The sequence below is a fragment of the Triticum dicoccoides genome, chromosome 6A (genome assembly GCF_002162155.2).
Source record: "Triticum dicoccoides isolate Atlit2015 ecotype Zavitan chromosome 6A, WEW_v2.0, whole genome shotgun sequence".
In the NCBI taxonomy this organism is placed as follows: domain Eukaryota; kingdom Viridiplantae; phylum Streptophyta; class Magnoliopsida; order Poales; family Poaceae; genus Triticum; species Triticum dicoccoides.
In genome coordinates this window covers 137,844,437-137,855,566 of record NC_041390.1, presented here as the reverse complement: position 1 = coordinate 137,855,566, position 11,130 = coordinate 137,844,437, and positions in this window count along the sequence as shown.

Below are 11,130 nucleotides of genomic sequence, written 5' to 3'. Positions count from 1 at the left end.
GAGGTGAGCCTCGGCAACAAGGATTTTATCGTTCCTGAGGAACCTCTCGAGCAGGAGCGCTTTAAGTGTCGGCTAATAGCCACTACAAGGAGCCTGAAAAAGAAGCAGTAGCAGCTTCAAGCTGACCAAGATCTGCTCAATGATAGATGGACTGATGTCCTAGCAGCCGAAGAATACAGCCTCAAGCACCCAGCCAAAAGTTACCCAAAGCGCAAATTACTACCTCAGTTCGATGATGAGGCACCGGAGCCCGTACCATCATCGCGCAATGCGGCTGACCGACCGCCACATGGTCGGGACAAAGCGGCGACTCAAGCCGAACACCAGCCCGCCCCACCTCACCATAAAAGTAGAGATAAAACAGCTCGGGGTTATACATATGACCTTTGGCAGGACCTGGACAGTAGAGCAGGACATACCAGATCGATCTACGGATCGCGAGGAAGCGCCCCGACACGCGACGATGGCCATCTATTCGGACGTGACAAGCCTAGTCACGCCCGGGACAAAAACCGCAGACAGACTCCATTGGAGCTACGTCGCGATGTGGCCCGATATAGAGGCGCCGCACACCCTCTTTGCTTCACCGACGAAGTAATGGAGCATGAATTCCCAGAAGGGGTTTAAACCCGTGAATACTGAATCATATGATGGAACAAATGATCCCACGGCGTGGATCGAGGATTTTCTTCTCCATATGCATATGGCCCGCGGAGATGACCTCCACGCCATTAAATACCTCCCACTAAAACTCAAAGGACCAGCTCGGCACTGGTTAAACAGTCTTCCTGAAAACTCTATTGGCAGCTGGGAGGATTTGGAAGACGCCTTCTGCGACAACTTCCAAGGTACATATGTCTGGCCACCCGATGCCGATGACTTAAGTCACATAGTTCAACAGCCCGGAGAGTCAGCCAGGAAATTTTGGACTAGGTTCCTAACCAAAAAGAACCAGATCGTCGACTGTCCAGATGCCGAAGCCCTGGCGGCTGTAAACATAGCATCCGGGACGAATGGCTCGCCCGCCACCTCGGCCAAGAAAAGCCGAAGTCCATGGCAGCCCTCACGGCACTCATGACCCGCTTTTGTGCGGGTGAGGATAGTTGGCTAACTCGTAGCAAAAACACGGCAAGCGAAGCGGGCACCTCCGACGTCAAAAGCAGCAACGGCAAGCTCCGACGCAATAGGCACAAACATCGAAGCAATGGTGACAATACCGATGACACGATAGTCAACGCCGGATTCAGTGGCTCCAAGTCCAGTCAGCGGAAGAAGCCATATAAAAGAAACAACCTGGGACCATCCAGCTTGGACCACATACTCGATCGTCCGTGCCAGATCCATGGCACCCCAGACAAACCATCCAATCATACCAACAGAGATTGTTGGGTTTTTAAACAGGCCGGCAAGTTAAATGCCAAAATCAAGGAGAAGGGATCGCAAAGCGAGGACAATGACGAGGAACCCCGGCCACCGAACAAAGAGGGATAGAAGAAGTTTCCCCCTCAAGTAAAAACGGTGAACATGATATATGCTACCCACATCCCCAAGAGGGAGCACAAGCGCGCGCTCAGGGACGTCTATGCGATAGAGCCAGTCGCCCCAAAATTTAATCCATGGTCGTCATGCCTGATCACCTTCAATCGTCGGGATCATCCGACCAGTATCCAGCACGGCGGTTCGGTCGCACTGGACCTTGACCCAATAATTGATGGATTCCACCTAATGCGAGTTATCATGGATGGTGACAGCAGCCTCAACCTGCTCTATCAGTATACAGTGTGCAAAATGGGCATTAATCCATCACGGATCAAGCCCACAAAGACTACCTTTAAAGGAGTCATACCAGGTGTAGAGGCCCGCTGTACGGGCTCAATCACACTAGAGGTTGTCTTCGGATCTCCGGACAACTTCCGAAGCGAAGAGTTAATCTTCGATATCGTCCCCTTTCGTAGCGGCTATCATGCACTGCTTGGACGAACCGCATTTGCTCGATTCAACGTGGTGCCATACTATGCTTATCTCAAGCTCAAGATGCCCGGACCACGCGGCGTCATAACAGTTAATGGAAACACGGAACGCTCCCTCCACACCGAGGAGCACACCACTGCCTTAGCAGCAGAAGTACATAGTGACCTTTTCAAGCATAACCTTAATTCGGCGGCCGAGCTCCGGACACTGTCAAGAGAGTCCGGACTATTCTACAATAGGACAGCTCGGCTCGTCAAGAGATCGACTAGCAATTTGGCCTCCGTCCCAGTCCCGATCAAGTGGCGGCATTCATATCGTGCGTACATAACTACGCACTCAAAATACCATGGGCATAGACGGAGGCATATCTAGCTTGTGATCCACAATACGACTTGACCGCCCCCGAACACACATACTTTCACTGTTTCCTTTTTCTCCTTTTCAGGTTTCTTTTCCACAGGCCTTCCCTGATGGCCTGATCACAGGTCCGTTCGAAGGATTAATACACCAAGATGGCAGTAAGCATGGACGTAGAGGGGAATTTCCAGGTGGTCTCTTTAAACGACCACTCTACCTACTTTTAGGACCCACGCGCAGCTCTCCCCTGGTTGTGGCATATTAAATAGCCTGTTGCTTATTGTACTACTTGTACGAATGCGCTTTGATGTATTAACCAAATTATAATGGAAACAGTTTGCGGCCCAAATTCTACGGCTCTAGCTTACTACCCTTTCTTCTTTTCTTTTTTGATAACTTTATCAAATAGCACCCGTACACTTTGGTATGTTTCAATTTGCGAGGGGCTTCATAGCGCCCCGCAATGCGGCAACAAAGTCCGAACACTTTTTACAGTATAGTTCGGCACCCTGAATTTAGCATTATATGCATTGGCTCTGAATCATGTATTTGGTCAATAGTTGGGTTGCCCGGCTCCTGTGCTTGCTACCTTACGTTCTGTTATATCGGCTAGGGTAGTAAAGGGAGAACTACTGTGATTGTGCCCTGGTTTACCCGGATGAGCACCTCAGTAGAGAAAGCCGAAAACTGACTGTCATGATGCAGCGAGAGCCGGTCAGCTCTTTGGAGGTCTCAAATCTTTAGAGATTTTTTCCGCATTACGCGAGGGATCGGTACTTACCCGATCAGGTGTTTACAGCGTCCTAGTTCGAATACTAGGGGCTACGCCTATATTTTTATTGTCAAACTCCTATGGCTAAGTGAGGGTGCTAAAGCCACAAAGTCCGATTTCCTAGTTTGTTGCGCTAAACACCTCCTTCAAGGACCAAGCAATTGGATCAAGAGTGTTTAGATTACATCCCGAACACTCCTGTACTACCTACATGGGGGCAGAAGCCGACGACTAGCCAACTCTCAGATTTCACACAACACGGCCGCACAGGAGTTGAAATTTTTTAAACAAACATTATATTACATAATGACTTTGTTTCATCATACAAGGCAGAGACAACATGAATGTACTCATTCAAAAATAATGTCTTGCGCACATTGCGTCGCCACAATATGAGACCCCTCCAGGACGTCTTCAAAATACCGCTCGGGCATGCGGTGCTCCTTGGCCTCAGGTGGTCCCTCGGTCACAAGCTTGATGGTGTCCATCTTCGCCCACCACACCTTGACGCGGGAGAAGGTCATACGCATGCCCTTGATGCAGACCGACAGCTTGATGACATCCAGCCGAGGGCAGGCATTCACCAGCCGCTTCACGAGCCCAAAGTAGCTGCTGGGTATACCTTCGGTAGGCCACAGCCGGATTATTAAATCCTTCATGGCCAGTTCGGCCACCCTATGCAGCTCGACCAGCTGTTTTAGCTGATCGCTAAAGGGCACCGGATGTTCTGGCGCAAGATATTGCGACCAGAACAGCTTCTCCGTTGAGCTCCCTTCTTCGGCTCGAAAGAATTCCGCAGCGTCAGAAACACTGTGCGGCAGATCCACAAACGCCCCTGGAGAATTCCAAATCCGGGTTAGCAAGAGAAACTTCTTCTTCACATACTTGCTTTGTGTACTAAACGCCTTACCCTTCGTGATTTTCTTGGCCTCCTGAATCTCCTGGAGGGCGCCCTGGGCTTCAACCCGGGCCTCTTTTGTGCTTTGGCGAGCCTTGGCGAGTTCGGTCTCTTGAGCCTAAACATCGCGCTCCAAGGTCTCGCATTTTTTCACGGCATCCTGGAGCTCTTGCTGGACCTCATTAAGCCTAGCCTCGTGCTTCTTACGAGCGGCTTGTTCCTCGGCAGCTCTCTCCTCGGCCTCGGCCAGGGCCTTTTTAAGGACCTCGACCTCGTTCGTTGCTCCTACAAATATCACGACACTATGGTCAACACACGTCATTCTTTCTTTCCGCATATACAGCAAGTCACAACATACCTCGCTCGTCCTCCAGCTGCCTTTTTACAAGGCCGAGCTCTTCTTCGGCCCGCTCCAGACTCTACTTTAGTCCAGAGCCCTCTGCAGCATGAGAGGTCGCAGCCAGCAACGATGCCTGGTTATTCATACAAGACATATTTAGTTAGTTCCCTGCGAAAATTACTTGACCTCTGCTCGGTTTTCTTTCCGAACACCGGACAGTGTCTCAGGGGCTACTGTCTATACTAGGATCTTCTCTTTCGCGTCGCTTACCTCAAAACCTGTCAGCAGGCTGCTGCAGGCTTCGGTCAGTCCGCTCTTGATGGACTGAACCCTCTCAACCACCGTACCCATAAGGATACGGTGTTCATCCACAATGGAAGCGCCTCGTAGCACTTCTAGTAGATTATCCAGTGCCTCTGGTTGGATAGAGGTCACCGGCGGGATAGGCACACCTCTTTCTCTCGAAGGAGGCCGCTCGCCAGATTCCGGAGCCGTATAGGTCTCCGGAACCGTATTCGGCTGGGGGCCGAACTGAACTTGGCCCCCGAGGATCTGCTCCCCCATGTGTCCGGTGGCCGAGGTTTCGCCCTCTAGCGCCACCCCGACGGCCTCCTGAACCTATCCCTGGCCCGGGAAGGTCCTTTGAGACAACAACTCGTCGTCGCCCTTGGCCTTGGGAGAGTGAGCGGCAGGCGATGACTCGCTGGCCATCGCCTTTGAATGCAGCGAACCTCCTGATGAGGATCGCGGGGAGTTGTCGTGGGCCGGACTGCAATAGCATAATTCAACATATTAAAACTATGAAGAAGAGAGTCAGGATATATGGACGCATCAGGGTTTTTAGTACTTACGATGTGGCCAGGGGCTTGTTTCGGGGGCGCGGCTCTGGGCTGCTGTCAACATCCCAAGCGGAGTTATCCGCGAGGGAACCCTTCCCCCTCTTAGACGCCTCTGCCTTGTGGAGGCCGCCCTCTTCTTCCTTCCCCCCTCAGGGGGAGAGCTGCTTTCTTCTTCCTCCTCCTCCTCGTCTTCAGCGGCGGAGGAGGGGGTCTCGTTGTCTTCGGACGTCCTGTCCGAAGCGCCCTTGCGGCAAGGGCGACTCTTGGCCCCCTTGGCCTTCTTCTTGGCCTTCTTCTCCGGCGCCTTGTAGGGCGCCGGAACCAGCATCTTCGCCAAGAGTGGGATGACTGGTTCCTCGGGAAGCGGAACCGCACACTGAATCCACTTCGCCTTCTTCGTCCAGCCCTGAAAAATGAATGGTGAAGCTTAAGTATCTTTGCTAAACAAGCAAGTAAAGGTTGCATCTTGAAACGGGAAAAACTTACCGGACTGGCAGGATGGGCTAGGGCATCCCCAGGGTCCTCGGTCATCGCCGGCGGCGTCTCCTTGCCCGTGAAGAGCACCTTCTAGATGTCCTCATGCGTAGTTCTGAAGAACTGTTGCAGAGTCTGGTGGTTGGCCGGATCGAACTCCCATAAATGGCAAGTCTGACTTTGGCATGGAAGGATCTGGCGAACTAGCATCACCTGGATCACATTGACGAGCTTGACGTCCTTGTCCACCATGCTCTGAATGTGCGTTTGCAGCACTATTAGCTCGTCTAACAAAGACCAGTTCAGGCCCTTCTCTAGCCAGGAGGTGAGCTGCATTGGGGCACCGGACTTGAATTCGGGAGCCGCGGCCCAAGCGGCATCGCGAGGCTCTATGATATAGAACCACAGCTTCTGCGACTCCTTGACAGTCTCCATGAAGGTACCTTTGGGCCATGTGACATTGGGCATCTTGCACACCATGGCACCTCCACACTCTGCGTGTTGACCGTCCACCACCTTCGGCTTCACGTTGAAGATCTTGAGCCATAGTCCGAAGTGGGGAGGGATGCGGAGGAAGGCCTCGCACACGACAATAAATGCCGAGATGTTGAGGAAGGAGTTTGGGGCTAGATCATGGAAATCTAGCCCGTAATAGAACATAAGTCCGTGTACGAAAGGGTGGAGAGGAAACCCTAACCCGCAGACGAAATGGGGGATGAACACCACCCTCTCATTAGGCTTCGGGATGGGGACGACTTGCCCCTTGGCTGGAAGCCGGTGGGCGATTTCTTTCGCCAGATACCTGGCCTCCCGAAGCTCAGTGATGTCCTTCTCCTTGACGGAGGAGGCCATCCACTTGCCTTGCGCTCCAGATCCGGACATGGTTGAGTGCTTTCTTAAGGCGGAAAAATGAGGACTTGGGCACTGGAGCTCGAGAATGGAAGGGGAGAGAAAGAGAGAAGGTGTGGGTGAAGAAAGGGAATCCTTATATCCTTATAAAGGCAGTGAATATCAAGCGCCTCCCCACTCGCCTTAAAACTCGCCTGTTCCCAAGGGTTGTGCAAACAGCACGGTTGGATTACCCATGCCTGTATTGATGAGAATCCCGCAATAAGGGGACACGGTCTGTGCTTTGACAAGACGTGTGATACGTCTCCAACGTATCTATAATTTTTTATTGTTCCATGCTATTATATTATCCATCTAGGATGTTTTATATACATTTATATGCTATTTTATATGATTTTTGGGACTAACCTATTAACCTAGAGCCCAGTGTCAGTTTCTGTTTTTCCTTGTTTTTGAGTACCGCAGAAAAGGAAAACCAAACGGAGTCCAATTGACCTAAAACTTCACGGAACTTATTTTTGGACCAGAAGAAGCCCGCGGAGCATTGGAGATGGACCAGAAGAGTCTCGGGCTGCCCACAAGGGTGGGAGGCGTGCCCACCCCCCTGGGCGCGCCCCCCTACCTCGTGGACAGCCCGAAGACCCCCATGACTTGTTCTCGACGCCAAAACCTCTTATATATACAGAAACCTCCAGAAAATAACCTAGATCAGGAGTTCCGCCGCCGCAAGCCTCTGTAGCCACCAAAAGCCAACCGGGGCCCTGTTCCGGCACCCTGCCGTAGGGGGGAACCCTCACTGGTGGCCATGTTCACCATCCCAGCGCTCTCCATGACGAGGAGAGAGTACTTCACCCTCGGGGTTGAGGGTATGTACCAGTAGCTATGTGTTTGATCTCTCTCTCTCTCTCGTGTTCTTGAGGTGGTACGGTCTTGATGTATCGCGAGCTTTCCTATTATAGTTGGATCTTATGATGTTTCTCTCCCTCTACTCTCTTGTAATGGATTGAGTTTTCCCTTTGAAGTTATCTTATCGGATTGAGTCTTTAAGGATTTGAGAACACTTGATGTATATCTTGCATGTGCTTATCTGTGGTGACAATGGGATATTCACGTGATCTACTTGATGTATGTTTTGGTGATCAACTTGCGGGTTACGTAACATTGTGAACTTATGCATAGGGGTTGGCACACGTTTTCATCTTAACTCTCTGGTAGAAACTTTGGGGCACTCTTTGAAGTACTTTGTGTTGGTTTGAATAGATGAATCTAAGATTGTGTGATGCATATCGTATAATCATACCCACGGATATTTGAGGTGACATTAGGGTTTTGGTTGATTTGTGTCTTAAGGTGTTATTCTAGTACGAACTCTTGAATAGATCGATCTGAAAGAATAACTTTGAGGTGGTTTCATACCCTACAATAATCTCTTTGTTTGTTCTTTGCTATTAGTGACTTTGGAGTGACTCTTTGTTGCATGTTGAGGGATTGCTATATGATCTAATTATGTTATTATTGTTGAGAGAACTTGCACTAGTGAAAGTATGAACCCTAGGCTAGCATTGCAATACCGTTTACGCTCACTTTTATCATTAGTTACCTTGTTGTGTCTATATTTTGAGATTACAAAAACCTATATCTACCATCCATATTGCACTTGTATCACCATATCTTCGCCGAACTAGTGCACCTATACAATTTACCATTGTATTGGGTGTGTTTGGGACACAAGAGACTCTTTGTTATTTGGTTGCAGGGTTGCTTGAGAGAGACCATCTTCATCCTACGCCTCCCACAGATTGATAAACCTTAGGTCATCCACTTGAGGGAAATTTGTTACTGTCCTACAAACCTCTGTACTTGGAGGCCCAACAACGTCTACAAGAAGAAGGTTGCATAGTAGACATCAACGTGCCAATGAAAACTGCATCTCGAAACATGGAACGACAGATGAAAACGGTTCGAAATAATGACCGGGCAGACGTGATGTCACCTTACAAAAAGTTGTCAGTGGATTGGACTCGTGAAATATTATACTCTCTGCGGTTGAGTGTGGTACTTGTGTTGCAGATCCGGACACGTTCGTTGTGTCCGAAGACTATCTTGGAGTGTTCAAAAAGGGGAACCGGCCTTGCAATGCCGAAGACAATCTGAGCGCCGAACACCTCGTCATTGAAGCCTAGTTCAGGGGCTACTGAGGGAGTCCTGGACTAAGGGGTCCTCAGGCGTCCAGCCTATTGGACATGGGCCAGACTAATGGGCTGTGAAGATACAAGACCGAAGACTCTACGGGTGTCCGGATGGGACTCTCCTTGGCGTGGAAGGCAAGCTAGGCGTCCAAATATGAAGATTCCTTTCTCTGTAACCGACTTTGTACAACCCTAGTCCCCTCCTGTGTCTATATAAACCGGGGGGCTTAGTATGAAGGACAAGATATAGTTAAACAGGCTAGACTTCTAGGGTTTTAGCCATTACAATCTCGTGGTAGATCAACTCTTGTAATACTCATATTCATCAAGATCAATTAAGCAGGAAGTAGGGTATTACCTCCATAGAGAGGGTCCGAACCTGGGTAAACATTGTGTCCCCTGTCTCCTGTTACCATCGACCTTAGACGCATAGTTTGGGACCCCCTACCCGAGATCCGCTGGTTTTGACACCGACAAGAAGCACCCAAGAGTAATAACCTTCTCAACTTGAAACTTCCACGTATCACCATGGAGAACTCAAACCTATGCACCAAATGCAATGGCAAGGGCACACGGAGTGCCCAAGTCCCTCACTCCCAAATCCCACCAAAGCAACAAAAGCTATGGAGGAAAATGAGAGGAAGAACAAGAAGGAGAACACCAGGAAATCCAACATCTAGATCCAAGGGGTTCCCCTCACAAAGAGGAGAAAGTGATTGGTGGAAATGTGGATATAGATCTCCTCTCTCTTTTACCCCCAAAACTAGCAAGAATCCATGGAGGGATTGAGGGATAGCAAGCTCGAAGAAGGTCAACAAAGGGGGGCAAACATGAGCGAAAGGGATGAGGCTCAATGGGGAAGAAGACCCCCTTTTATAGGTGGGAAAAAAATCCAACCGGTATCCCCATTCTCAGCCCGCAGCGGGCGATACTACCACTAGCCACAACGGTACTGCTGCTCGGCCCAATGGTACTACCATTGGGACCTCGCTCTGCGCCTATGGGAGAAGGAACAGAGAGGAGGGCCATTGAGCGGCACTAGTAGTGGTAGTAGGGGCAGTACTACCGCTGCTACTACCGCTAAACCCGACATGAGACACGCAGGTCTCGAGTCAAGGTGGTACTAGCGCGGAACCGGAGCCGTACTACCCCCTGTGGCTTTGGGCGGTACTACCACTTGTGACTTTCAGCAGTACTGCCGCTCCGGGGTCGCGGTACTACTGCTGGTGCCTCCCAATGCCACTTCTAAGCAAAACAGATGCTCCAGGAAAACCAGAACTGCCACAACTTCTACAAATGAGCTCCGAATTGAGAAAAATCAAGCTTGTTGGATAGATGACGACGAGTAGCATGCAATAGCAATATAGTGGAGTGAAACCTCCAACCGAGAAGAACCGGCATAACTCCAACATCGAAAACATCATAGAAGATGCATGTGAACTCTGTTTTCGTTGAACTCGAGCTTGTCATGAAGATGACCATAAGCTCTAAAACTCACAAAGAGAAACACCAAACAAGAACCAATAAATATGATGCAAGGATGCAATGGTTTGAGCTCTCTATGAATGATACGACAAAGCTACCAACTTGAGAGCCCCCCTTGATAGTACGACAATCAATCCTATAACCCGGTCTCCCAACTACCACCATGAGACCGGTTAAAATAGAAAACCTATCAAGGGCAAACATTTGCCTTGCGCATGATCCACTTGAGCTAGATGATGACGATCTTGTCCTCCTCAAGATGGACCACCTTTCTTGATTGTGTTGGGTCGATGAAGACTAGTTGATTGCTCCCCCATACTCTACTATGGGTGAGCCAGTCCTCAGCACATCTTCACAAGTCCATTGTCACCACAATGGAAGGCAAGCTTCAAGCACTTGATCTCTTCGTGATGCTCCACTTTAACTTGCACACTGCAATCTTGATGATCACCACTTGATGGCATCCTCTCCATGGGTTGTATGATATCTTCCTCTTGATGCAAGCCCATGGAAGCATACCTAACCTCACATAGAACTCTCACGTAGACCATGGGTTAGTACACAAAGCATAATGGACAATGCTTACCATACCATGGGATCACTTGATCCCTCTCGGTACATCTTATACGCTTTGTGTGTTGATCAACTTGAATCACTCTCTGTACTTAGTCTTCGATCAACCTTGAATCTTTCCGACTCTCTTGATTTGCATGATGTCTTGAAGGTAAACATGAATGATAACACAATATTCATCTTCAAGGAATGCTTGCAATAAGCTCAACACTCACATGACCAATCTTTGGATAATTCCTTAATAGCACCCTGGTCAACTCATAAACTCCTTGAAACCAACACATGGACTTCAAGAAATTCCTATGGACAAAACCTTCAAATATAACTCAATGCAACCATTAGTCCTTAGAGAATGTCATGAATTACCAAAACCACACATGGGG